The following is a 23903-nucleotide window of genomic DNA, read 5'->3' on the forward strand; positions in this document are numbered from 1 at the left end:
GATAATGTCCTAATGGGCCCTCTGGTGTGGTAGGGGAAAGCTGTAGGCAGCTTAACTGCCCTGTGTTAAAAATGAAAAGAAATAATTCAGTATAAAGTTTTAGTTATGGAAGATGAATAAATTCTAGAGTTCTATTGTACAATATAGTGCCTCTGTAACAACATAGTGTCGAGAGTATAGATCTCATATTGAGAGTTTTTCACACACACACCCACAAAAGAAGGAAATTTTTCAAGGGATAGCTATGTTTAGTACTTTCATTACAATGATGGGTGTAGGTATATGTCTAAATGCATCAAAACATAAATATTTAATATGTACATTATTTTGTGTATCAAGTAGACCTCTCTCTCTCTCTCTCTCTCTCTCTCTCTCTCTCTCTCTCTCTCTATATATATATATATATATATATATACACTTTTTTTTTTTTTTGAGACAGAGTTTCTCTCTTGTTGCCCAGGCTGGAGTGCAATGGCACAATGTTGGCTCATTGCAACCTTCGCCTCCCAGGTTCAGCGATTCTCCTGCCTCAGCCTCCCAAGTATCTGGGACTACAGGCACATGCCACCACACCCAGTGATTTTTTTTTTTTTTGTATTTTTAGTAGATATGGGGTTTCTCCATGTTGGTCAGGCTGGTCTCAAACTCTAGACCTCAGGTGGTCCACCTGCCTTGGCCTCCCAAAGTGCTGGGATTATAGGCATGAGTCACCGTGCTCACCCAATAAAGATTTAAAAAAAGAAAAAATCCAGAGAGCTGGAAGTAGCCTTGTTAATAGATAGATGCAAAAAGAATTTGGAAAATGAAAGAGCAACCCAACAAGATTCCAATGGGCTTGAGGAGAAAACCCCCTGTGACAGGTGTGTGGGTCTTGGGCATGTAGCTGGTGTTGCCGAGGCACTGTTTAAGCTGTCTAACAACCAAGTTTGTCTGCTAGTCTGTACTTAGATGCAATGTAATACTCACCTACTTTTACTCTGAAGAATCCGTAAAAGCATACAATGCACAATGTTTTAGGAATAGTGCTTTGGAGAAGTCAAAGTGTTCACCACTGGGTCAAAGTAGAAAGCATAGAGAGTGTGGTGAGAGTTAGATGGAGAGCTGCTAGCCAACATGGATTCATATGACTTTGAGAACAATAAAGATGCAAGGGAATTCAGTGAGACCTTGAGCAGGGCATGGGTTTCCCACAGCGTGTCAGATGAGATCAAGACAATTTTATTTGATTTTCAAGACCAAAGTGACCTCAGCTAACGTATAGGTACCGAAAGAAAGGACGAACCCTAGAACTGGAGATATCTTTCCAAATTGAGGATTGTGTTACAGAACTTTATGTAACAAGAAAGGAGCCCACTGCCTTCCTTTCTCCAACTTTGCCCCTGTGGCTCCACTCATTATTTTTCATTTTGTTTTTAGAGTGGTCATGCATTCCTCAATGGGACAAACTATCTCTTCTGAGACTTCAGAAAATCCCTTTCTTCTGGAGCCACTCTGTTCTGGATTGCCCTAGGATTTTAATGAGATAAAGTCTAGAGATGATTATCTATAACTTTTCTGCATCGTTTTGGAATTTTAATGCGATGAAACGAGATCCAGAGACACCTGTTCTAGACCACTTTGGGATCTTAATGAGGTAAGGCTAACAGAGGATGGACTAAATTCATTTTTTCTCAAGCTGTTCAGAGACCAAATACACAGACAAGAAATGCGAACATATGGATGAAATCTTCCAAATTGCTACTTCCTCTAACTCCTTTTCTAATCTTCATGTTGTTTCTTTTTTATTTAGAGTGTGTGTGTTGGTAGGCGTTATCAGTGGAGGGCTGGTGGTTGGAAGTTAGAGGAGTAGCTGTTTATGAATTCTAGACCTGGACAGTCCTTGTCATTAAATTGATATGTGACCCCATGGTAAGTAACCCAGGTTCTCCTCCTCTGCTTGGTTTGGCATTCTATCTAGCCACTGTCCTGTTTATCATTAGATTGCCTTGTTTAGCTATCTCTATTGACAAAATGCTAAGTCTAAGGGGTCATTTTATCTGCCAGAAGCAAAGGAAAAAGGTAACAAGTTGTCCTTTACAAATTAAAATGGTGCAAGGCCTCACACTATTGTTAACTTGTAATAACTGTGGGAGTAAGAATGCAGTACCTACCTGGCCTCTCATACTCACCTGTAAGATGGCTTGAGTATTGGGGTCACTTGTATTTTGGGGAGAGAAATTTCTCTTCCGATGGAAGTTGCCATGCTCAACCAAGCATGCAAGCCATGTCAAGAATCCTAGAATCCTATATTTCACTCCGTGTGTTTCTTTCTCTTGTCATTCCAGGATGCAAACACGTTGAAGACAGGAGCTGTCTTTAATGGAATCTGAACAGTGCCTAACTCCTGTAGATATTCACTGAATGTTAAATAATAACAGTGATCATGTAATAATGATGCCCAACTCACTTGGGAGAGAATACCAAATAGCTTGGAATTTTCCTGTTACTGCCAGCATGGCCTGAGAGCATCCTGAGGTGAATTTAAAAACTTCAGTGATTCAAATCACATTTACCATAAGAAATAGATCTAGCTTAGAGTATTGTTCAGCTGATTGCTGCCTTACTGTGTCTTCGTTTGAATCGTCCAGGTCTGGAAGAAAGATATTGTGCTTTAATGATAAACAATCTCAAAAGGAAGCAAGAGGGATTCAGCCGGCTCTTCTGGCCAGTGCCTTTCTCTTCATTTTCCTCATCCAGTATTTTTTCCAACTGCTTCAGTTGCTTTGAGGTAAATTATTACCATATGAGCTCAATTTAAAGAGCTGCTATAGAAAACAAGCTGCCACAAGCTATTAAGAAAATAACCCTATTTCAGTTTTGTGTGAAAAGGAAAAACAAATTAACTCCATTCAAGATACATATATATATAGTTTTTTTCATTGAACCAGAGTCTTTCTCAATAGCGTCAATGAAAAGGACTGGTAGCCTTCTTATCCTCCCGGCTTTCCTCAATCCAGCACCCAGTCTTATACCATAGTATCCTGGAGGAAGCTGTCAGATATCTTAGTTAAAAGTTTTCTGATGGGAACTTTAATGATTGGTCTGGAAAGAACCAGCATTAGTGGGCATGAACACTGCTTTCTTCCCCCAAGATCCGCAATGCGACACAGAGCATAAACATCTTTCTCTTGACAACTGCCTACACATCCCTGGGGCATCACTGGGCTTGGACATTTATTTGTTTATTCATGTATGATCTACTAAGTGCCATGTGTTTTGTGAGGTGACAGGGATATAATAAATAAGACACAATCTTGCCCTAAAATGACCTCACTGTAGAGATGAATACACGATTATGGGTTCCCTCTTGATGAGGTCATGACAGTGACAAGACACAGGTTAGAGGGTGGGCTGTGGAATCCCAGCTCAGAAGCACCCACCCAGTCTTAGTGGGGTCACAGAAGCTTTCTGGAGGAGGTAATGCCTAAATTTCAAGGACAAATAAGAATTTGTCATTTGAAAAAGGGACCAGGAAAGAGACTTCCATTGTTAACACATAATCTGCTCCCTGCCTTCAAATGTAGGTAGAATTGTCTTACCTAACACATTCACACCTTGTCAGATTCAAGGGAAGGGGCCTTCTAATGGCAATTTCTACTTCCCTATGTCCACCACTAATTCTAGCATCTATCAAGTAACTACAGTGGAGTTGATACTGACTTGGGAGTTTTGTAACCTATTATTGATTATAATTTTACTCCCATGTTTATGGATAGGAAGGCTGAAGTCACAGCTGATAACTAAGAGAGTCTAGTCTTTTTTTCAAAGTCTAAATTCTTCTTAGTATAGCATGCTGCAAATTTAAATAAAAATTCTAGATGGTTTCAGTGGAAAGAATGTTCCACCTGGCCTTTCCACTTGCTATCATGACAAATCTATAGCAGGTTTATAGTGTTTTCCTGAAAGATAAGTATCATTATATTTCTATTTTGACAATGCCATTTCTTGTGCCTGCTTTTTACCATTCAGTATTGTCAGACTTTGAAATATATGTTTTATAGTACCTTTCTATTTCTTACGAAAAAAATATTTCAATGTGTCTATATTATTTTTCTGTGAACACACACACACACACACACACAACTTGAACCCCTGAGCCACTTGCTATTGAACTTTAAGAAACACTGGACAGGGTGATGCCAAGTTAGCAAGATCTGAACCACTATAGTCTCTCCGTCTTATGGAGACATGATGACATATGAAAACTGGATTCTTGTCTAGGGCCTTCTTCCTCTTATGGGTGTACCAAATTGAAAAAATAATATTAAGAAGTTTTGAGCTGATCATTATCCCTAGACTGGCCCTGAGGCAGAGACCACTGACTATGTATGAAAATGGTTTTTCTTCTTCAGTACAGAGCTAGACTACATTTCCCAGCCTTTCCTGCAGTTTAGTGTGGGCACGTGACTGAATTCTAGCCAATGGATTGAGGAGTTAAAGATCTGTACCACTTCCAAGTTTGGCTCATAGAACCCCAAGCAAGTTCTTTCATGTTCTTTACCTTTCCCACTACCTAGTATGAAGATGACTTCCAAGGTGATCTTGGAAGCTGTGTGTCAAAGATCTATGCTCCACTGGGTCCCCAAATGACCATGGAAAGAACAATTGGTTCTCTACCAAGCACTGTTATGTGAATAAGGAATAACTTTCTATTGTGCTTCTCAAGTTTGTTTTTCGGCTTGTTATAGCAGCTGGTGTTATCCTAAATGATACAGACCGTCATCCGTGGAGACTTTATTGTTACAAGCTTACTTAGTATTTGTGCCCTGAGTCTTGCAGTTTCCACTGCAGAGAACTCTGCAGGGTTCTGAGGTCTGAAGACTTTGTGAGGCTTTAAATGAAAAGCAAAACACACAGGTTACATTCGTCAGTCCTGATCTCAGCCTGTCTCTGCTCTGAGTGTCTTGTCCCCTGAGGGCTTCTCAAGCAAGAGGGGAAATGTTCTGACTGTGGCCTAGCAGTGTCTTTTCTCTTGATTGATTGATCAGTGTAGTTTGTTCCTGCTGCTGGGTTCCTGATGAGATTTATGACCACCAGGGCTGCCATATTTCAGTCCTTATTTTCACCCTTCTTTGCTTAAAGAGAGCCATGATAGTGGCTTCATCACCTTTGACTGTTTTCAAAATTTTACTCACATGAAGCCTGTGAGGAGCTCCCAGCTCTCAGATGTCAGAGCTGCTGGGTGAAAGCTACGTTTGGGGAGAGAGCACAATTCCTTCTCTTACTCATGTTTATCAGCAGTAGGTACTGGCAGGGACATGGTGTCAATGACATACTTTTTAAACACTAAGTGTTGAAACGTGTGCACATTGTCAGTGTTTCTAAAGGTCATTCTATGTCTGAGGGTTGGGGACAGTTTCCCTGGACAGATTTTGGGAAACTGGACTCTTTCCACTCCTGCTGCTGCTGCTGCTGCTGCTGCTACAACTAGCCATGTGCGACCAATAAGTGAGGAAACTTCTCCTGCTGGGCAAATCCAAGTCTCACTTTATTAAAATATCCCAGAGGAAGACCTGACAAGGAGTGGGCAGATTATCCATAACCCTGTTACTACAGACGTCGGGGTCTGAGAACTAGGTTAAATGCTTGACTCCTCTGCAACTCTACATTTCTGTTTCCTTCCTATTTCTCCAGATGAGAGAAGGTTGAAACAAGGACCCCTGTGTACTATGCAGTAGCCCACAAATGGGATCTTTAAGATATGCCCCCTTCCTATTTCTGGAGACTGGCAACATGTTGGGAGTGGGTAGAAATAAGACAACCCAGCAGTTGAGGATTTTGAAAATGAGTATGTTAGATGTTATGGATGATCACTTTTACACCCATACTTCTCAGCATTTTAAACTTAGCATGTCACCATTCAGACTGAACTGAATTGAATTCTATTTATTTCTCTAGACAGAGGCATCTCCTTTTACTATTGATGGGTTTCCTTAGGTGTTTATAACAGAACATCCCATGACTCTCCAAATATTTATCATTAACATCCTGTTGAATTAAGACAGTGTGACAATTGCTCAAAGACCTAAGGACAGAAATATCATTCAACCCAGCAATCTAATTACTGGGTTTATACCCAGAGAAATATAAATCATTCTATAAAGACATATGCACATGTATGTTCATTGCAACACTAGTCACAATAGCAAAAACATGGAATGAACCTAAATGCCTATGAATGATAGACTGAATAAAGGAAATGTGGCACAGGTACACCATGGAATACTATGCAGTCATAAAAAAGAATGAGATCATGTCCTTTGCAGGGACATGGATGGAGCTGGAGGCCATTATCCTTAGCAAACTAACATAGGAACAGAAAACCAAATACTGCATGTTCTCACTTCTAAGTAGGAGCTAAATCATGACAACAGTGGACCACATAGAAGGGAACAACAGACACTGGAGCCTACTTGAGGATGGAGGATGGGAGGAGGGAGAGGATCAGGAAAAGTAACTAGGCTTGATACCGGGGTAATGAAATAATCTGTACAACAAACCCCCATGACGCAAGTTTACCCCCGTAACCTGCACACGTTCCCCTGAACTTAAAGTTACAAACAGAATCAAAATACATTTATTATTATTATTTGGAAAGCCATCTGAGCATTTGTCTCCGTTTAACCATAATGTTCCCTGACATCAATAACAGTTACATAACTTAGAGGAGGTCATAGCGAAGTTATCTTTTTAAAAATATCGTGTCTAAATAATTCCAACTTTCTAGCCCCTCTTTGAACTGCTCAAATTGCTTATCCCCACTCACAAACTCTCCCAGGGGAAATCGGATGGCTCCCCTACTAATGGCCCTTTCACATAAATCACCTTGAATGGTCTCACCTTCATTAGTGACTGCTATAGCTATACTAGTAAGAACAAATCTACAAAGCTGTTAAAATTCAAGTGGTACCAGGGACTCAAACATCGGTTATACATGCTATTACAAAGTTTCAGTTGCCCCTGAACACATTGTTTCAGTGTCTATTTTTTTGTAAGTCTCTGGAGAATTTGGAGCAAACGAGAACCTCTTATTAGAACACATAACTCAGGGAAACATGGAGACAGAGAACTTGATAACAGACCAATATTAAATGTCTTTAATTTCATCTTGATAATTTCTAGCTGGAAAAATTGTGTTGGTTTTCTTCTTGAGATTAGGTTTGTTTTGTCCTATTTGGCAGAGACTGCCATGAGGTGATAAATTTTCTTTCATTTTTTATGTGGCTGGACGGTACCCTCCTCTTCACACCCCTGCCACTAGCCTGCCCTGCCTTGGGAGCTAAGGAAGTGTAAGAGAGTTTTTACAAGGTAACTCAGGTCTAAGAAGCAGACAGACATTGCCTTTAGCATAATCCGGTAGGGGAGGCGTGCTAGCAAGGAAATAGTCACTCCCCACAGCATGGGGGTCTGAGTGTGCTTTAGACATGCTGCACTCAAATCCCACATGAATAATAGCCTCTTCCCTCCCCCTCTACCTCATGATATGGAACATCTCCTCTTTTAAGTCAGCAACAACAGTGAAAACAGGTAGGGGCTGTCCATCCCTGCTGGAGGCCATAACCAAGAGAGGTGGCACCCAGGTGGGAAGAGAAAGGAGGCTTAAAGCGCAGAAAGAGAGAAAAAAAGAGTGAAGGTGAGGGTCTGGGAGGTACTCTCTCTCTCCTAAGGTGATGGCTACCTTGGCCTCCTTGGCAGTTAGGCATGAGATCCTGCGTCAGAGGAGATGCTTTTGCACCAAGGAGTAGAAACACTTGATGCAAACCGTTAAGGGAGAAGGAGACGTTATTTCCCATAGATACAGTTTGTGATGCATTTGTGATGGCTCTGGCTTCCTCAGAATTTCAGTTTATGCCTTCCTCAATGCGTGGGCTTTGTCATCAGGCTGGCAGCTTGGTGACCTCAGTAGTTCCAGGTTATCTTGCCACCACAGCACCAGAGAGAAGGACTCTCTGGCTTGTGGCCTTCTTTTTACATGGAGAAGACTTTTCTTTGAATCCCAGGAGACTTTCATTATTTCTTGTTGGCTAGAATTAGGTTATATGCCATTCTTTAATGACTGACTGGTAAGGGATGGAATTACTGTGATATTCGTACACTAATTATTTGGAGCAAATTGAATATTAGAGAATTAGTCATCATGATACTAAAGTTTCCGTATCTGTGATGGTACAAGATCATTATTTCTTATCTTATATCTCTTATATATTATCAATTAGGTAGTTTAATTTTCTCTAGATATTTAAAATATTTAAAAACTGATATGTAATACAAGAGTTGAAAATAAATATATTCCTCTTCTATAATTAAACTGTATATACGACATATAAATTAAATTATATCTATATATACTGTATATATTTTATATTCCTATACTTTTGTATTATATATTATGCTATATTATGTTTATATTGTGGTTATGCTATATATAAACTAAACATTATATATTTTAAAAACGTATTTCAAAGTACCATATGTTGTAACAGAAATCCTTTGTCACATCAATATAATTTTCTAGTTGTTTGTTGGTTTTTGGAAATTGCTAGTATGCTTTTTTGGTTGATGCAGCATTCACCAGCTAAATGGCATCCTGTCAGAACCTTGGCTTGCCAGTCGCATCAAAGGCTTCCAACACCCTTCCCCTTCCCACCCTTGATTGTCATTAGAAGACTGAGATTCTTGACAGAACCTGAATGGGGTTTGTGCCTTTGCCCCCATCTTAGCATTGAGCTTTCTGATGATCTCCAGGCCTCCATTCTTTCTATCTTCTCTTCCCCCAACAGTTGGTCAGATTGGTACCATCGAGGTTCTGACCCTATATCAGGTGGTTCTTTGAGGGCAGGGATCAAAAGGAATTGCCATACGCAGAGGGAAGCAGACAGGGGAAAGGAATAGCAAGGGAGGGGTAAACTGGCTTCTCCTGGTTGCTGCAGGAGCCAGGATCTGGCATTTTGGTTTGCCTTTCTGATGGAGAGGGCAGTGTGCCCTGCCTTGGCCAGCGACAGGAGAGTGGGCACCATTGACAAGGAGGCAGCTGGTTGAGGTGCTCTCTGTGAAGTGAAAAAAAGGCAGAGTGGGAGAGACAATAAGAAATGTGGACATAAAAGAAAGAGGCCCTCATGGATATTGATGGCCTATTTGCATTGGCTGCATTGGACATGGGAAGGGTGGGGTGTGGTGGGAAGCACTGGGTGGCATAAGGCTCCTCCGTCCAGAGATTACTCGAGAGGCAGTGAGACTCTCTTGGCTACTGGCTGGGATGTCCAGGGCAGAATTCTCCTCCAAGACTGTTCACAGTGTCACAGATGGCCACTCCCCATGAGGGATGGATTGTCAAATAAAGCAGAGCTGCCCAAGCTCACCCGGGCATCCTGTGCTGACATCTGTCTCGGCCCATAGACCCTGGCTATCTCTTCAGCCACCATCTAGGCCTGACAGGGTTAGATGTTTCTAATGGGTGGCTATAGACCCTCCTCACCTTGTCCCGTTAGCCTCTCTCTCCCATTCAAAACCTTTTAAACCAGGAGGCAAATTGCCAGCTCATTAAAAAAAAAAAAAAAAAAAAAGAAAATGAACTGCAGCAGATCCAGTACTCAAAATAGAAGAGTCTCTTGACATTGCACTGTGTGGTTTCTGAGATAAACCACATGCTAGAATTTACTTTATTAATTAATTCTACCATTTATGGCAGTTTTACTATTTACTGGCCAATATGGAGATATTTACATATTTGAATAACTTATAATAGTGTGTACTAGTGTGTACCTGCTGAATATTAGTTGTGGTTACATGTCTCTCTCATTTCTAAATAGTGGCTTCTGAAGGTGGGTGCTGAATTTTATTGCTTAACCCGGAATACCCAATTAATTTTTGCGGGATAACTGTGTGGATTTCTATGGTTGAGGGAGGGAATAGGCCACCTTCTTACCTTTTATCAGAGTAGACTCCCCACTCTTTTCAATGTGAAAGGTGGATTGCTTAGCTCGACCACTGACAAGCACAACTGATAGCTCCTGAATATCCTACGTCCTTCCCCTTACACCAAGGGGAACACATCATTCATCATTCTTGTGTTATATCTTTAAAACAAAACAAAACAAAACAAAAAACTAACATTCTCCCCTGCTAGGGAACTCAAAAGTAGACGTTATATAGGAATGTGAACTGTGAAAGTATATCCTGGAATTTATGGCCAATGTGCTTTGAAGGTGAAAAACACCCTCTAGTCATACAACATTACTACAGCTCCTATCTGTCCTTTTATCCATTTCCCCCATAGTTTGCTCGCTGACTTGAGTAACCTGCAAAAGAGATCTGAAGAGAGAAGGAGAAATGAAGAAGCACATTGGAAAAATTCTTCATTTATTATTAACTTAAAACTCCAATTGACTTGCTTCCCCCAGGGCTAGAGACTACAATGGGACATGGAATTGGTCCAGTTAGGCTAAAAAATTCAGCGAAAGAGATTGGTGTAGTGGAAAGATCAGTGAACTGGGAGAGAAAAGAGCTGAATGCTAACCATAAATGTGATTTTTTGAGTCCCTTAACTTTCCAATGATTTCGTTCATACTTTGGACACCTTGTTCTCTCTCTTTGCTAGCTTTTACTTCTTGCCATTCTATGGTTTTCTTGTCTTTTTGTATGGCTTAGGTATATAACAGATTAAAAAAATGCATTAGGACTGTGTGGTAGTTGATTTCTGTTGTGTAAGACAGCTTTGTGGCTTAAAACAAAAAGCCATTCTCTTTAGTTTACAGTTCTGTGGATCATTCAGTTCTTGTGTTGGGCTGGCTCAGCTTGATCGTGGCTGGCTCTCTTATGCTGCTGCCATCAGCCGGCAGATCTGCCTGGTGATCTAGAATGGCCTCCTTGTATGCCTAGTGGTTGGTAGGTTGGCAGCCAGAGTCTGGATGCCTGTTCGCTGGGGTGCCTCGGTTCTGCTTTAGCAGGCTATCTTGGACTGAATCACATGGTGAACTTGGGGCTCCAAGCTGAGCAGGTTGGCAAGCCAGAATGCTCAAGCACTTTTCAAGCCTCTGATCACATCAAATTTGCTGATGTCCACTTGACCAGAGCAAATCACACCGTCCATGGAGATTCAATGGGTGAAGAAATAGATTCCATTTCTTTATGGGAGGAAAGAAGTTTATGGCCATTTTTGCAATCTATCACAGACCGCATTTTGAGACATCTGAAAAATGTATTGCAATGGCAGATAACAATTTTGAGTTTTTAGTAGGTGCTACACATTATGGTCATCACAAAATTTACATTCTCATAATACTTACCCTTATAGGCCCTAAGTCTTTGGTGCTTCCATTAAAAAAGGAAAGTGGCTATGTTAAACCCTACTCTGCTTTACACAGCAGATGTGGTGCAAAAATGTTTCTTGTAAATAGAAATTTTGTAGCTTGAATTATATTTTCAGCACAATAGGGGGATTGGCTATTTCAAGGAACCCTGTTGCAAATCCTTTTGGAAAGTAAATAATCTTTTTGTAACACCTGAAATCACCTCCTGGTTTAGCTGTTTGGAAGGTCAAAGCAAAGGGATTTGAAAATATAGATAATGTAGAAAGGTCTCTGGCTTTGGAGTTGAACTGACCTAGGTTCAAATCTTATTGGGCAAGTAATCTTGGGCAAGTTATTTAACTTCCCTAAGCTTTAGTTTCTTCTTTGTTGTTGTTGTAATAGGATTAATAGATACCTGTTTCCATTGGGTTACATGAAAATGGAAAAATTATGTAAAGGGCTAGATATTTTACGGAAGTTCAATAGATTAGTACAATATAGTCTAGTCTTCCACATGATCAGATGTTAGATTTTGTGTAACTACTGTCCTGCTAGTTCCTACTACAGAAAAAAACCTTTTGAAATATTTGTTTTCCAGCTTCAGAATTAGCTTGGCTTGGGTTCTCTGTGTCTGTTCTTTTAGTCTCACCGTAAAGCTATATAGCTATTTTCATTCCTTAATCAAATTCAAGAGGGTAGATGAGGAAATGAATTCATAGCTCTGTAGACATCATGGGGTAAAAAGTCTGTACTAAACCAATTTAAAATAAATTAGCTGAGAAAAAGCAGGTGCTGCCTAACACAATATGCAAAGTTATCTTTTAACCCAATCAGCAGAGAACAGAAAAACAATTAGCAAATTGGATAGCTATTCCAGGTGTCTGAGGGCCACTGGCCACACGATGGCCATTGAAGGGATCGCCACCAGCTTCAGGTCACTGGGTAGACTTGCAGCACCAGCACAAAACCCTGACTTGGGGTGGCCAATCTCCCAGTGCTATGAGAGCATTGGAAGGAATTTATAGCTGGTGAATTACGAAAGCAGCTCTAATTAGGCCCAAGAGGCAATTGCATAAGAACTACTGAGAACATTGCAGACTCATATTTGCTTCCTTCTCAGGATTTTATATGAGAGCCTGGTAATGAATGTTCTGTAACAACAGGAGCTGAGAGACCTTAGTGTTAATAGCACTCCTGAGGATACAACTTCCTTTATTTGCAATCCTGCAAGGATCAGTTGGATACCATTGTTAAATATTGAAATTGCACCCCCGCCACCCCCTCCCCATGCCACTTTCCCCAGTCTATATTGTGGCTTAACTCAGAAGATAGGACCACTGGGAAGAGCTTTTTCTTAACCACCACCTCCCTTCCTATGCAGTAATGAACAATAAATCATCTATCACTGATTGGTTTTGAAATTTTTTTAAAGGTCCAGCCCATTTTTAAAGCGTTTCAGGAACAAAGCATTTGTTCGTTTGCTTGTGTTAATAAAGAGTGATAGAACCTCTCTAACATCCACAGGTTAAAATACTATAATGTTTCTGAATTCAGGAGCTACTTTGGTCAGATGTATTGGTTCCCTTGGTCTGCTCTTCCTGAGTCCCAGTGAAAAGGTACTCGGTAGATTAATTCTCTGGTTGAATTGTAGTGGATAACTGAGAAATTTCTTTCCCCCTTCCTGTCCTTCCTCCCTTCTTTTCCTTCACTAAATACACAGAGATCCTAATATGGAACAGCCACTGTTCTAGGTGCTGCACATGAAGCAGGGAGTCCAGTAGGTTTGGGAGCAAGATCACTCTGAAGAGTTCTAGCCATAACCAGCAACACCTGAAGAGTCTCAGGGATGACTCACTCCTTAGTGGGTGCATCAGGAGTTGGTCTGGCTTCAGTGATCTTATGTTGGTAGAGCCACTTAGTTGCTTATTAAGAGACTGATTCCTGGGCCATGTTTAGGAATTTAGTCACTGTATTCAGTGAAGCAGCTGAATTTCTACCTTTTAAATAAGGACTCCTGTGATGCAGTAGATCCACAAATGACTTGAAAACTTGGCAGTTATTGGCTGAAAATCTCAAGCAGGCTCATGTAGCCTGTGTGCCCCATATTGGATCCTAAAGGCATCCGCCCGCCATTCCTCTGGCAAAATCATTTCACTTCCAGCTGGTGTTAACATCTGCTACCTAAATCCCCAAAGTTGCTCTGGTCCCGGCTTTGTCCAAGGTTACTCCCTTAACCACTTCTTGTATTCTGTGAACCATCACAAAGTCTTCAAACTTATTATTATTTGGCCTGTGTCAGCCAGGGTTGTTCTGTTGGTATAAGCAAAGAAACAGAGGAGCATGAAATCTTGGTACGTGGATGGTGGTCTGGATTTGTGGGGATATCATATCTTGGAAGGAAGCGAGTCTTTCTCCTGCATAGTCCATTCAAGGAAAGTCTACCCTGCCCTCTACCTCCACCCCCAGAGGGAGTGATGTATTCTGTCTCCTCAGGCAATGCTGCTGTGAATATTTGCATCTATTTCTCTTCTTCCTTCTCGGCTCTGAGGACGAGAACTGTGTCTTATTCTTGTCTATGGCTCAGGGACCAGCAAGGGGCTTGGAACATAGCAGGTTACCTGTGTGATTGTGAAAGAGGAAGATTATACTCTGAACCTGAGCAGTGCTGCAGGTGCTGGGCCTTGCTTGGGGCCTGACCCTAATTATGAGCTCTCATTGGGTTCTTGGGGTCTTTTTCTGTCTACCTTTGCCCAGTCGTCTGCTTCCTAAGAAAATATAACTAGGTTTCAGGTGCCTCCAGTTGGGTCACTATCCTTATTTGAAATCCAGAGATCTCTCATTTTCTTAGGAGTTTGTATATTTCTCAGGTTAATTTCTCATATTTGGGGCCACATTTTATTTTTTGCTTCCCTGAGTCTATTCTGTGCTAAGGGCATGATAGACCAAAGAAAAATATCCATGTCTAAGCTCCCCAGGACTTCTAGAAATAAAAGTTTCCAATTAGCATTCTTTCCTTGGCAATCCAGCTTTGTGATTAAAGAGCTTCATTGGCTTTGGAAACGTTTAGAATTAAAATCCAATACTAACGGAGACCCAGGGGCAAGACCTTATGAATAGAGGCCAGAAAGGAAAGCAGGAAAAGCAGATGAAGCCAATGAAAGGGGCAGGGGGAGGTTGCCATTTCTGGAGAGGCAAGGGAGGACAAAAGAGCCTACTGAGATAATTTGCTCTCCCTCAAAAGGATTCTGTGGCAAGTTCCCTAGCTGTAATATGGTCTGAGAATCTAGAAATTCCAGGGGGCTCACCTTTGTTCCTGCTCTGTGAAATGCCACTGAATAAATCAAGGAATTTATTTGTCACTTGTTTCCTCTATAAACTCACTTCGTGGCCTAGATGTGCTCTGAAATATTGCATCTAAAGCAGTCATGTAGAATATCAGAGGTCAGCTTGGAGCCATGTAGAATATCAGAGATCAGTTTGGAGAGGTTGAATGTAACTGAGCTAGATGTCTGGAGGTAGGACTGTGTCCCCTGTTCACCTGCCCCAGTTTATTCCATGACACACTGCAGGTCACCTCTCTGCTCCAGCCTATTGCTGTTTTTTCTTGCACTGTGCTTTCTCACATCCATTTCCTCTCTGCCTTGAACATCCTTCCCCTTTGACTTAGGTTGGGTTCCCTGGAAGCAGGGATGAAGACAGAGATTTATAAGATTTATCAAGGGAACAGTCTCAGGAAAAGGGGAGGGAAGGAGCCAGGATAGGGTAAGGGGCAGGAATTACAGGAGAATGAGATATTAGTGGATCCCTCAGGGAGTTCTGGAGTGTGAATTGTACCATAGAGATTGTCTCACTTTGAGGCAGAGGCCCCAGGACTCCCATGTGGGTCAGCCATTGAAAGTAGGATGTTTCTGTACATGAGGGTTGTAACCTCCAAGATGAGGTGCCACCAGGCTGTCAGGAGCAATTGTCCTGAGAAGGGAGGCTGATGTGAGCCATAGCAGCCAACACTTGAAGCTCCTGACAATGGGACTACTGCTCTGGTAAAGGACATCTGCGGGGAGTAGCAGCAGTGTACCAGCCACCTGAAGAAATTTGCTTCGTTGACTTCTGTTCACTGTCTTCAAGACTTGGCCCTGGCCACACATTCTCTGACTGCTTCTTTCCTTTTTAGCCTTCTGAGTGTACCTCCTCCCTGTCCTATAAACCTCCTGGATTTTCTAACCTCCATCTTATCTCCCTGTATGTTAATTGCCCTGCATGAGTATCACCTTTATTAATCATCTCCTTGGTGGTATGAGATTACTTTTCCAATTTCATCTACAATGCCTACCAGAGTCTGTACAACATAACAGTGTTCCATAAAATAGTGTGGGATGGATGAATCTTGGATCCTCTATTAGTTTGCTGTGTGATCAAGATAATTTACCTAACTTTTATCTAAGTAGGGAATAGTATCTGTCCAGTGGTCTCTTAATGTTGTTGAGAAGGTCAAGCCACAGAACACTATCTTACCTGTGAGGTCTGGTATGAAAACTAGATCTTACTTTATCTTATTCATCATAGTGCAAGAGTCTCTTTGACAAAACCCATAAGAAAGTGGTATGCAGCCTAAGATATAAGTGTCCCTCCTGGCCCATTCCTCCTCATGGCACCTTGGACAGTTCCAACAGATTTCTTTTCTGTCTCACATCGGGTTGAAATCTATCAGTAACTTCCCCTCTTGTGTCTTATTTTGCCTCCTGGAGCCATTAGAACGAGTCTGCTCCACATTTCACGTGGCAGCCTGTACGGATTGATTATTTCAGGAGTGTTGCTGTCTTGTCTGCTCTTCTCACCTCTTGCTGATGGTAGCTGCCAAGCCTTTGAAGTCTGAGTCTTGCTTGTCTCCTTCCTTCCTCAGTTGTCATCACCTTCCTCTGTTACACAGTTAAGATGGAAAGAGTTGGAGGCTTAATTTTTTTAAGTTCCTAGGGGAATGGTTCTCAGGAAGGTCTTCTCAGGACACACATAGAATCTTTCCTCTGTTTTTCTAATCCTGGCAACTTGAAGGAAGATGCTGAGAGGCACCTTACATGACCCTATTTTTCCTCAACAATATCTTGATAACAAATGACATATCCAAAGTTAATTTTCTACTTTTGTGAATAAAGAGTGATTCTATTAGGGTGATGAGGAAACTCCACAGCACTAAGGGCTAGAATATCTGGGAACCACTCCTGGTCATCATTCATCAGCTGGGTGACTTTAGGCAACTCTCTCTCTTTGTTGTGGAGGAGGCTACTGCAGTTCTTAGAGGATGAGAGGGGTGAAGACAGACAAAAACCGATAGAATAAACAAATACCAAAGGGCCCAAATTAACAAGATTTGGTGATGTTTTGGATTGGAGAGTGGCGAGGAAGAGAGAGTGGTCAAGGATGACTCCTGGTGCTTGCAGGAACTCTGGTATGTTGGGTAGGGAGAAGAAGCCTGCAGAATAAATAAATAAGCAGGCAGGTGGGTAGGAGGAAGCCCAGGAGATCATGGAGCTCCAAGAATCCAGGAAGGAGCATAGATGAAAGGAGTGACCTTCACCTTGCAGAGGTGTCAAATAAGGTAGGGTTGAAAATGTCCTGAGACTCTTGCAACAGTGAGGTCACCTAATGGTTGCAGTGGCTTTTTAAAGCCTGTGATAGGAGTGGAAGACAGAGCGAGGTGAGTTGAGGAGTGGGAGGGGAGCATATGGAGATGGCAAAGATGGATAACTTTCTGGAAAACTTTGAGTGTGAGGAGGAGGAGAGAGTGCTATAGCTGCAGGAAGTGTGGGGTGGAGGGAAGATATTTTTAAGGTGGGGAAAGCTTGAGCCTGTTTAAGTATTTTGGGGAAGATGTGATTGTGAGGAAAGGGTTGACTAGATAAGAGAGAGATGGGGTAATTGTTGCCCTGAAAAGACACTAGGGAAGAGATCCAGAATGCAAGAGGAAGAACCAGTCTTGAAAAAGAAGGGATGCTGCCTCAAATGTCACATCAGGGATCTGCGTTACTGTGGGGACCACACTCTTCCTGAGCCAGACAATATTTCTCCTTCCCTCACCCCTGCCCACAAAATTAGCTAGATACTTTTTCTCTAGACATTCCTGCTGGGCAGCTGAGACTCCATGTGCCTTTAAGACAGGGGAAGGATACTGCACCAGAGCCTCTTCCTAAGGAATCACTACTTCTTAAGTGATTGGGACTAGACTTACTTCCTCTTCTCACAAAGAGGAAGAGGCAGTTCATGATCATGATCATGCTTGGCAGTTGTGCCCTGGTCCCCTGCATACCTACCCCTTTCAAGGTCCATTCTTATCTGACTTCCCAAGTTTACATCTTGCTGCCCTACAGTTAACTTTCTCTGCTTCCCCTTGGATCAATTAGACAAGTTGTAATTTTAGGGTATATAATGGTCTCATTTCTCCTGGTCTGTTTCAAGCTCCTCTGCGTCTATGTACAGAATGAGTAAGCATTCTCTAATGTTGTTGGCCAAGTTCATTTTTCTTATAAATAAAGTCACTGTCTTCATTTTCCTAGTTTACAGAGGGGTCTAAACTCTGTCTGATTCACCTGTGCTAAGTGACTTGAGTGCCATCTAATCTAACTTCAAGGTGACTGGCTAGATTGTACGTGTGCTAATAAAATGCTAATCATAGTGTCATATTTTTAGAAATTCAAGAAGAAATTATTAGAAACACCAACTAATTAAGAGCTTTAATATGCTCATATGTACCTGTGCATAAATTTATTTTTAAAGCACCTAGAAACTGCAAATCAGTAAACATTGTTTTCCCATGCTGCCCTATACTCATCCAACCCAGTGATGATGAAATGCACACTGACAAGAGCAATAAGAAAAATAATAACATTATCACAGGATCAATGTCTATTGCTAGCTTCATAAATAAAGGACTTGGCTTCCCATTGATGTTTAATTTTTGTAAATGCCTCTGGAAATTTAAGTAGCAGTAGGAAAACATTATCCTGAGATAATGTTCAATTTCTCCTAACATAACCTCTTAAACCTTGGACGTGTGCAGTTTTCAGTCTGGGACAAATTTAAGAGAACAAATCTCTTTGAAGCAGACTGGCGGATTTATTTTAAATAAGCTGACTTTAGTGCTGCAGGTCTAGGGGACAGAAGGGTAGAAGATGATTGGAACAACAGGAGCCAAGAAATCTTGGGAGCCTGCTTTTTCTGTGGCTTGTTTTGGGGTATACATCAGCAAAAGGGGGAGACTCTCCTCTATCCATGTCATATGGCTGATGGTAGCATTTGTGACAAATTTTAAGTACTAAGGGACAAGTTGGGAGGCTCCAAAAAGCTCACGTGTGTCTGGACACCATGATATCCCAGCATTTTTGTTATTCCTCCTTGCTCTACCTCAACTGCTCTGGCACTGACTCAAAGTCCTGGAATTGCAAAATCAGCACCTGGACGAATAATAAATGAACTGCTAGCTCTACCATAGGAAAAGCATTAGAGTACTTTGAAGTCCTAGAACCTTCATCTTCTTAGACTTAAGAGTGGTGTTTCTGGAACTTGAGCTTGCATCACACTCGCCTAAGGCATCATGTTAAAACACTGGTTGCTGGACTCTACCCTGATAGTTTCTGGTTCTGTAGTTCTAAGGTGGAGCTCAGTAATTTGAATTTCTAACCAGTTCCCATATGATGCCGATACCACTTGTCCTGGAGACCACAGGCTGAGGACTGCTAGCCTAGAGTTCCCCTTTCTTGACCCAGATGCTGGACTGTTATAAGCCAACAGTTAGGTCTTTCTGAAATCCATGGGCTGAAGGAGGAGCAGAAAATAGCCACATGCCAAAAGGAAGCTTATTATGTTATAGGGAACTCTGCAGAGTAAGCGCCACACTTTGGCTGAAGAGTACTGTTTGTTTCTCACCATGACCTTGGGGTCCGGTCCCAACTACTCCAAAGCCATGTAGGTTTGTGAAGACACAAGCATGCCTTCCATATTCTGGCCTCTGACCTGAAATCGTCTAACTTGAAGAGAACATTCACCTTCCTGGGCACCTGAGATAGAAAGGCAAATTTTGAAGGCCTTTCTGACATCTGAATGGCTGGATTTGCATTTGCTCTAGTGATAACTCCAGACCTGACAGTGATGAACAATGCTGCGTTCTGCTCAAATTCCAGCAAAGCCTGCAGGGTGAAGACTCAGGTCCCTGAGCCCAGTGTCCTCCGGCCCTTTCTGTCAAGGCATCTGAGTGACAGGGAGACATTTGAGAAGCTGATACTTAGGCAGCAAGGCAGTGAGGAGGAAGGACAGAGGCATCAGGGCGGGTGTGGCAGCTTCCATATTTAGCAGAGAGAAGCAGAGATGAGGGTAAGATTATGAGTGGAAGAGGAGGGAAGGTTAGAGAACAGTGGAACAATTTGCTTCTTCAGTGTAAGAATTCTGGACCCTTACTTGAAGTCTCTCCTGCTTTTTTGGGCAAAAGTAATGAGAAACTCCACTTGGCTTCAGAATGCAGTGTCAACTCCACGTGAATCAAAGCAATGAAAAAAGAACAAACTCAGAGCAGGCTGAGCTATGTGAGGTATGAAAACTTTATCAGGGCTAACGTGAGTATATGGGACTTCAGTCATGCTCCCGCTCCCCGACAGCACCCACACTTGGAGGCAATTGTTTAAAACCTTTTAGTTCCTGACTAGCTGCCTCACCCATTATCTTCCCTTTCTTGTAATTCAGGAAACAAAGAAAAACATATAGTCAGATCAATAGCTTATGTTATTTTCATATGTAAATTATTGCTAAACAACTTAGGAACTGCCTTTTCTTTTCCTTTAAAAATCCACTTGTAACTGTTGCTGATGGGACCGGACTATATATTCAGTGTAACTTTAATCTGTGCTTTGAAGTTGCAATCCTCAAGACTGGCCCAAATAAACCCTCTACTTATATTAATCTTGCCTCAGTTTCTTTCTCTTAGATGGACAGTGGTGAGAGCAATTAGGCTCTTTGCAGAATTACTGATTTTAAATATTCTTGCTTGTATTATATTTTAGATACAAATTTTCCAACTGTTATTTTTAAAGTCATCGCCTGTGTCAATTTCTAGTCTGCAGCCTTTGTAAGCATTTCTTTCTTTGTTTCAACTACTTCTATCTTTTTCCTTTCCTGCTACATCTCTGGCCCCCTGTTCTCTGTTCCTCTCTGAGGAATGCAGATTTCTGCTCCTCCATGCACCTCATTTCTTTCCAGTCTGGCTTTTAAGAGGAGACTGTGCAGGCAGTCATCAAACACAGGATCTAGCTCCTAGACCTACTCCTCTCCCAGGCAATCTGCGTTTCAGACAAAATGAGACCCTTTCACTTCTATTTTACTTAATGTAAATGTTACTGACGTGTAACATACATACAAAAAAGTGCACAAATTATACATTTTCAGCTTGAGATTTCACAGACTGAACAAATGGAGTGACCAGCACACAGATCAAGAAACAGAGCACCAACAGCTCCCCAAAACCTCCTGGTGCCACTTTTCAGTAATTTCCCACCCTCAGGAGTTACCACTATACTAACTTCTAATACTATCAATTATTTTTGACTTTTAAAAAACTTGATATAAATGGAATTATTCAGTATATACGATTTGTGGCTGGCTATTTTTTCTCAATTTTAATGTTAGTGAAATTTACTCATGTTGTTACATGTACTTGTAGTTTGGTCATTTGCATTGTTTTCTTCTCTGTATAAGAGAAGAAATCCATTTTACTACTGATGGACATTTGTATTTCTCCAGTTTGACACTATTATAAATTTTGCCACTATTAACATTCTTTAATATGCTTTTTGGTAAATACACATCCTCTTTCTGTTGGATTTACACATTGGAGTGGAATTGCTGTTTCAGAGATTGGCATAGATTCAGCCTTAGCAGATACTACTAAACTGTTTTTAATGTTACTTTATGAGGCTGAGTGTGGTGGCTCACGCCTGTAATCCCAGCCCTTTGGGAAGCTGAGGTGGATGGATCACTTGTGGCCAGGAGGTTGAGACCAGCCTAGCCAACATGGTGAAACCCCATCTCTACTAAAAATACACAAATTAGCTGGGCATGGTGGTGCACATCTGTAATCACAGCTACTCTGGAGGCTGAGGTGGGAGGACTGCTTGAACCCAGGAGGCAGAGATTGCAGTGAGCTGAGATCGCACCACTGCACTCCAGCCTGGGTGACAGAGTGAGACCCTATTTCAAAAAAAGGAAATAAATAGTTGCTTTATCAATTTATACGCTTTACCAATTTATACTCCTACTTAAAAAGTTTGAGTTCTAATTGCTCCACAGCCCCACCCACACTTGGCATTTTTAATTTTTGTCATTCTGGAGAGTGTGTGTTAATAGAAGATTATGGATTTAATTTACAGTTCTTCAGTAGCCAGTAAAGTTGAGCACCTTTTTAATATGGTCACTGGCCACTTAAATACCTTTTTGGTGAAGTACCTGTTTAGTATTTCAGCCATTTAAAAAAATTAGGTTGTCTGCCTTTTAAAAACATTGCTTTGTAGAAGTTCTTTAAATTTGTGGATAGTAGTTATTTGATAGGTGCTCTAGAGCAACTACCTTCTCCCAGGCGATAGCTTGTCTTTCTGCTTTCTTTTATTAAACTCCTTACTTTACAATAATCATACTTTAAAGTATAGCTCAAATGTCACCCATTTGATGATTTTTCCTTCATCCTCTTCCTTTCAGGTTATTGCCCACCCTCCTATCCTCCCATAGCATCTGCCTGACACTCTTTCATACCAATAATTGCCTTAGTTACAATGATCCCTTTTCTTACCTTTCCTGTTCCAGCCCATCAGTGCCTTAGGCACAGACAACCTCTAAATGGAAAGAGCGGCTGCTATTTTTGTGGAGGTTCTGGGTGGGATTTTGTTTTGCTTTGTTACGTCATAATTATCTGTGCCCCAGCTTTCTACTACATCTACCTCTGAATGAATTTTTAAAAATACATCTTACCTTGGAGAAAAGAAATATAGATAATATTGTACCTTGATCTCTGCCTCATTTGCAGCCCTCTGTGCTGTATCTCTGTCTTTTCCAGAGGAAATTTCAATTCAACATGTTAAAAAAGAACTTATCATTTTGTCTTTCTATTCCAGCCCAGTTTCCTTCCTGACCTTTGGCACATATAGGGTAGCAGTCCTATTGCCCAGAAGCTAAAAGTAGCAGGAAGTCACTCTGAATTTTAAATGGTCTTTTACTCCCTTCTTCCAAATCCAAACCATGCTTTCTAGCTCTGCTATCTTTGCCTCTTTCTCTTGGAAAGTTATAACAGCTTCTAAATTGTTCTCTTAACCATGTTTGCCAAAGAAAAGTTGCACAGGATGGAGTTACAAAGGCAAGGAAGACTTTTTTCCACAGGATTGCAATAGGGGAGAGAGATTAAACTTCGCTGAAACAAAAGGGTGAGGAGGTTTTAAGCATTGAGGTAAACTAGAGGAAAAGTGCTGGAGGACGTTAGGAGGGAGGTTTGTTGATGTGATCTGTGTTTGCTTTTTGGCACTTGTGACAGTTAAGCTTCTACCTTCTCACAGAGACTGGGAGATAGGGGCCCTATCTTTCTTGATGATTACATTTCAAAGGAATGGCTCCTAGGTCCTTGAGAAAGATATTCCTGGGTAACAAAACTAACAAGCAAAAATTGAGAGAAGATTTACATCTCAAAGGGTCAGAGAAAAAATTTACAGTTGAAAGTTTTCTAAAGCATGCTCAAAGAAAAGAAGGGTGGGACTTACAGACAGGAAGAAGCCTGTCTAAAGTTCAGTCAAGCTGAGGAGAATGTTAAGGTAATCTTGATCATTCTCACCTCAGTTTAATTGCTGGAATTTAAACTTGGTTTTTCCATTCTATTTCTGTGTTCTGAAATCTTTCATGCTTCCATAGGAACTACCAAATGAGTCCTAAACTCAGAAATGTATTGAAGAAGTCTCCATGCTCTTATTCCAGAGTCTGAGTCTTTTTTTCTGACATACTGGAGAGTGGGGTCACCATGAGGATGGTCACAGCTCTGCGTGCTGATAAGATATCTCTCTCTGCATTACTGGACCAGCCACTGGGAGCCCAGAGGAGGATTATGAATGGGTTCCATTTCTGGAACTGGGGCCAGGACAAGGGGTTCCAACATCTCTTGGCAAACTCTACCTGAGGCTGTGAGCTGTGACAGCATAGTCATTGTTGCTGGTCTTCCCTCATCTCTCTGTTGGAAGAAATGGAAGCAAAGAGATGAGACACAGACATGGGGCCAAGTCAACAGAAGAGCTATACTTGCCACCCCAGATCTTTCTGCCCTGCTTTCTGGTAAGGTGAAGGTAAGTATGCAACTAGTTGCAATGATTGATCTTTTAATATGAGATTATGGCTAACAAATTTATACAATTGATCTTTTAATATGAGATTATGGCTAACCAGTTTATACAATCTAAGCATTTTGTAGATGTCCCATTCAATAATCTGTGTTTTAAATACAATATGTTAGATAAAATGATTGTATTTTAAGAGTGAGGAAACTGAGCCTGAGGAAGGTTAACTTCA

At 41.3% G+C, this 23903-nt stretch overlaps 1 long non-coding RNA gene across 1 annotated transcript; it reads left to right on the forward strand.

Moving 5' to 3' along the window:
• The first annotated feature begins 1421 nt into the window (after window positions 1-1421).
• Window positions 1422-23583, forward strand: LOC117084337. Its single transcript, XR_004437406.1, has 4 exons — window positions 1422-1633; window positions 2325-2514; window positions 2628-2767; window positions 23319-23583. It is a non-coding gene; the product is annotated as an uncharacterized LOC117084337 (long non-coding RNA).
• Window positions 23584-23903: the final 320 nt, after the last annotated feature.

The sequence above is a fragment of the Trachypithecus francoisi genome, unplaced genomic scaffold (assembly GCF_009764315.1).
Source record: "Trachypithecus francoisi isolate TF-2019V2 unplaced genomic scaffold, Tfra_2.0 Lachesis_group0, whole genome shotgun sequence".
In the NCBI taxonomy this organism is placed as follows: domain Eukaryota; kingdom Metazoa; phylum Chordata; class Mammalia; order Primates; family Cercopithecidae; genus Trachypithecus; species Trachypithecus francoisi.